The following is a 6000-nucleotide window of genomic DNA, read 5'->3' on the forward strand; positions in this document are numbered from 1 at the left end:
AGTCAACAAGGCATTGCAGTATAGCTGTGAAGGACGTGGACATGGTCCAACTATAAAAAGCAGGTGGACTCAAACTTTAACAAATGTAACATACTGCAAAAGTTCTCTGGCATTTTGCTATATATTTATATAACTTAAAAGAATGTACATCTGATGTAGATCGTAAATTGCCTGTAAAGTTTGACTGCCCTAAACAATTTCAGAATGCAGTGGAATGGTTGAAATGCTCTTGCTCCACTGAAACCCTTGCTTATCCTTACGTAAGGACTATGCATACACTGTAACAACATTTCTTAGAGCAAAAACGGACAAAGAGTGCATTTCTACATACAGCCCCCCAAAAATATGTTCCATGAGAACACTAGGCCTGCTAACTATCTAACTGGAGGTTTTGGTTTTACTGTGTTCAGATAGTATAAACACACTAAGAATTAAGTCTTCTCTACGCAGACATTCTGTACGACAGTATACTGAGACAGAACTGAACAGCCTCAAGACTGACATTGCCTTTAGGTAGAACATGATGAGCAGACCTTAATGTCCCTTTCATTTTTATGTAAGTTGAGAGAAATAGTGGAAATGTAATGAAAACATATATTGCCTTGTCTATTCTGTTGTCAGTAAGAAGTTATGTATCAGTACTCTGGCTTTCAGGCAGATGTTGCACTTGGCCTGAGGTGGATGTAAGGATAAGGACTCTGGTTTAAATGTTGTTGATGCAGATTAAGTGTTATTTGTTTGTTCATTAAATGGATGATGCCAAAAATGGGATGTCTTACTTGAGCTCCATCAATCCTCTGGTTTAGCTTTTTTCTACAAGTTTGGTATATCCCAGTAAACCAAATTTGGTTCTGTGAAGGTTCCCAGAACATTCGTTAGGTTGCAGCTAATGTTCTCATAACAAAAATGGTCCAGTTGTGCTGATGATTATACAATGTTTGTATAAAACATTCGCTTAACGTTGCAAGAATGTTCCCAGAACACACCTTGTCTGTTCTTTAAAGGTTCAAAGAATGTTTCATTAGTTTGTGGGAACATGGTGGGGACATCACAAAAGATATGTTCCCAAAACACAAAAACTGTCGAGTTGTGCGGATGATTAAACGTTTCAAAGAATGTTTCATTAGTTTGTGGGAACATGGTGGGGACATCACAAAAGATATGTTCCCAAAACACAAAAACTGTCGAGTTGTGCGGATGATTAAACGTTTCAAAGAATGTTTCATTAGTTTGTGGGAACATGGTGGGGACATCACAAAAGATATGTTCCCAAAACACAAAAACTGTCAAGTTGTGCAGATGATTAAAAGTTTCATTTAGGGTGAAAAAAACATTCACCTGATGTTACAAGAATGTTCCCAGATTTAAAAAAAAACAACGTTTTTTTAAAGGTTCCCAGAACATTTAATTAGGTTGTGGGAACAGTGTGGGTATATCACAAGAGATAGGTTCCTAAAACACAAAATCTGTCCAGTTGTGATGACATTCTTACAATGTTTACATCAGGGTGCACAAAACATTCCCTCAATGTTCTTAGAATGTTATTCCTATGTTCCCAGAATGATACAATTAAGTTTTGAACAGTCCACAGAGGTTTGTTTCATGTGTTAGTGTTATCTTATTGTTGAGGAAGTTAGTTCTACAATAATCCATGTAAATCAAATCAAATTTTATTTGTCACATAATTCATAAACAACAGGTGTAGGCTAACAGTGAAGTTGAAAAATATATGGCATTTATTTGGAATCACATGATAATTTATAATACATTTATTGTACAAACATAGTTCTGACATATAGTCCAAAGCTGGGATCGAACCTGGGAGCTTTGGAGTGCTATCCCTGAAATTAATCCATTGTGCCACTGGAATAGGCCTAACATATATAACAAGTTGTTTACACCTTTACTCTGACTTCCAGGTTGTTGTTTTTGTCTTTGCAAAAGATAGGATAACTAAATCTAGAAAAATAAATATCCTCTATTGTTACTTACTCTACCAGTCCTATTTACAGTATATATTGACTTTTATTTTCCCTACAAACTTGATTTCAGAAGTCATGTTAAATTATTGCCTGGCAGATTTTTGTGAGGTGTACACAGATGTGCATATGTACTAAGACATACAGTAGCCATAGTTTGGATCATCATTTAAGGATTTCAGTACAAATGGAAATCCAATAGAAACATTAGGATCCTTGTTGTGCAGCAGACTAAGTATCCTACAGGGCTTGAAAATGGTAGATCGCAGGTTCAAATCTACTTGATTATCATTCTTTAAAAAAGCTATAGCTATGTATAACAATACCCTTATAAAATATAATGATGTAAGTGCCCTTTTTTCAAAGTTTGGTATCTTCATATAATAATGTTATATTACAGATCAATATTAGCAGAACATTGCAGCAATGTTTTCAGAACTACTTCCATCATTGAAGTATGTTTTTAGAACAATTCTGGATCATCATGTTATAACCTTACAGAATAAATGTATAAGAGTCTCGCAGGAATGTGTCTTGTTTGCTGTCTAATTATCTCCATCAACAATAGATGAATACTCCAGGAATGTTTTTTTTTTAAACAACTTCTATTACTCCAACAATTTATTGTGGAAGTACAGTGGCTTGCGAAAGTATTAAGACAAGAAACAGAAAACTTGAGCGTGCAAAACTATTCACCCCCCCCCCCCCCCCCCCCCCAATGTCAATGCTTTGTTAAAGCCTTTTGCAGCAATTACAGCTGCAAGTCTCTTGGGGTATGTCTCTATAAGCTTGGCACATCTAGCCACTGGGAATTTGCCCATTCTTCAAGGCAAAACTGCTCCAGCTCCTTCAAGTTGGATGGGTTCCGCTGGTGTACAGCAATCTTTAAGTCATACCACAGATTCTCAATTGGATTGAGGTCTGGGCTTTGACTAGGCCATTCCAAGACATTTAAATGTTTCCCTTAAACCTCTCAAGTGTTGCTTTAGCAGTATGCTTAAGGTCATTGTCCTGCTGGAAGGTGAACCTCCGTCCCAGTCTCAAATCTCTGGAAGACTGAAACAGGTTTCCCTCAAGAATTTCCCTGTATGTAGCGCCATCTATTTTCCTTGATGGCCTAAAGGCTCAATTTTAGTCTCACCTGACCAGAGTACCTTCTTCCATATGGTTGGGGAGTCTCCCACGCCTTTTGGCAAACACCAAATATGTTTGCTTATTTTGTTCTTTCAGCAATGGCTTTTTTTCTGGCCACTCTTCCATAAAGTCCAGCTCTGTGGAGTGTGCAGCTTAAAGTGGTCCTATGGACAGATACTCCAATCTCCGCTGTGTAGCTTTGCAGATCCTTCAGGGTTATCTTTGGTCTCTGTTGCCTCTCTGATTAATGCCCTCCTTGCCTGGTCCATGAGTTTTGGTGGGCGGCCCTCTCTTGGCAGGTTTGTTGTGGTGCCATATTCTTTCAATTTTTTAATAATGGATTTAATGGTGCTCCGTGGGATGTTCAAAGTTTCTGATATTTTTTTTATAACCCAACCCTGATCTGTACTTCTCCACAACTTTGTCCCTGACCTGTTTGTAGAGCTCCTTGGTCTTCATGTGCCACTTGCTTGGTGGTGACTCTTGCTTAGTGGTGTTGCAGACTCTGGGGCCATTCAGAACAGGTGTATATAAACTGAGATCATGTGACAAATCATGTGACACTTAGATTGCACAGAGGTGGACTTTATTTAACTAATTATGTGACTTCTGAAGGTAATTGGTTGCACCAGATCTTATTTAGGGGCTTCATAACAAAGGGTGTGAAAACATATGCACGCACCAATTTTTTTTAAACAATATTTTTCATTTCACTTCACCAATTTGGACTATTTTCTGTATGTCCCTTACATGAAATCCAAATAAAAATTATTTAAATGACAAGTTGTAATGCAGCAAAATAGGAAAAACGCCAAGGGGGATGAATACTTTTGCAATGCGCTGTATGTTCAGGGACCTTTATTAGAACCATCATGTTATAACGTCGCTATAACTTTATGAGACCATTTTAGGAATATTCCCTGATTGTTGTTAAGGGTCTTTTGAATAACATATCAGTCAGCATTGGCAGAACGTTCCTGCAATGTTTCCTTAGAACAACTTTTATTGCTCCCACATTTTGTTGTGGCAGTATGTTCCAAGAACATTACCGGAACATTGTGTTATTACATTCCTTGGAAACCTAATGAGAACCTTATGGGAATGTTGCTTTGTAGTAGTTGTTACAGATTTTGTGAACAACATTTTAATCAATGTTAGGAGAACATTTCATTTAAAACATTTTCTTAAAAAATATACACTGCTCAAAAAAATAAAGGGAACACTTAAACAACACATCCTAGATCTGAATGAAAGAAATAATCTTATTAAATACTTTTTCTTTACATAGTTGAATGTGCTGACAACAAATTCACACAAAAATAATCAATGGAAATCCAATTTATCAACCCATGGAGGTCTGGATTTGGATTCACACTCAAAATGAAAGTGGAAAACCACACTACAGGCTGATCCAACTTTGATGTAATGTCCTTAAAACAAGTCAAAATGAGGCCCAGTAGTGTGTGTGGCCTCCACGTGCCTGTATGACCTCCCTACAACGCCTGGGCATGCTCCTGATGAGGTGGCGGATGGTCTCCTGAGAGATCTCCTCCCAGACCTGGACTAAAGCATCCGCCAACTCCTGGACAGTCTGTGGTGCAACGTGGCGTTGGTGGATGGAGCGAGACATGATGTCCCAGATGTGCTCAATTGGATTCAGGTCTGGGGAACGGGCGGGCCAGTCCATAGCATCAATGCCTTCCTCTTGCAGGAACTGCTGACACACTCCAGCCACATGAGGTCTAGCATTGTCTTGCATTAGGAAGAACCCAGGGCCAACCGCACCAGCATATGGTGTCACAAGGTGTCTGAGGATCTCATCTCAGTACCTAATGGCAGTCAGGCTACCTCTGGCGAACACATGGAGGGCTGTGCGGCCCCCCAAAGAAATGCCACCCCACACCATGACTGACCCACCGCCAAACCGGTCATGCTGGAGGATGTTGCAGGCAGCAGAACATTCTCCACAGCGTCTCCAGACTCTGTCACGTCTGTTCAGTGTGAACCTGCTTTCATCTGTGAAGAGCACAGGGCGTCAGTGGCGAATTTTCCAATCTTGGTGTTCTCTGGCAAATGCCAAACGTCCTGCACGGTGTTGGGCTGTAAGCACAACCCCCACCTGTGGACGTCGGGCCCTCATACCACCCTCATGGAGTCTGTTTCTGACCGTTTGAGCAGACACATGCACATTTGTGGCCTGCTGGAGGTCATTTTACAGGGCTCTGGCAGTGCTCCTCCTGCTCCTCCTTGCACAAAGGCGGAGGTAGCGGTCCTGCTGCTGTGTTGTTGCCCTCCTACGGCCTCCTCCACGTCTCCTGATGTACTGGCCTGTCTCCTGGTAGCGCCTCCATGCTCTGGACACTACGCTGACTGACACAGCAAACCTTCTTGCCACAGCTCGCATTGATGTGCCATCCTGGATGAGCTGCACTACCTGAGCCACTTGTGTGGGTTGTAAACTCCGTCTCATGCTACCACTAGAGTGAAAGCACCGCGAGCATTCAAAAGTGACCAAAACATCAGCCAGGAAGCAGGAACTGAGAAGTGGTCTGTGGTCACCTCCTGCTGAACCACTCCTTTATTGGGGGTGTCTTGCTTATTTCCTATAATTTCCACCTGTTGTCTATTCCATTTGCACAACAGCATGTGAAATGTATTGTCAATCAGTGTTGCTTCCTAAGTGGACAGTTTGATTTCACAGAAGTGTGATTGACTTGGAGTTACATTGTGTTGTTTAAGTGTTCTCTTTATTTTTTTGCGCAGTATATATTGGTGATCAAAAACATTCTTTGAATGTTTGTGGGATGTTATCATCCTAATGTTAGCTCAATCCCTAACTGGAACTTAATTGGAATGTTAGCTAATGTTCTGGGAATGTTCCCAGTTT

Source organism: Salmo salar, chromosome 03 (genome assembly GCF_965601325.2).
Source record: "Salmo salar chromosome 03, fSalSal1, whole genome shotgun sequence".
Lineage (NCBI taxonomy): Eukaryota > Metazoa > Chordata > Actinopteri > Salmoniformes > Salmonidae > Salmo > Salmo salar.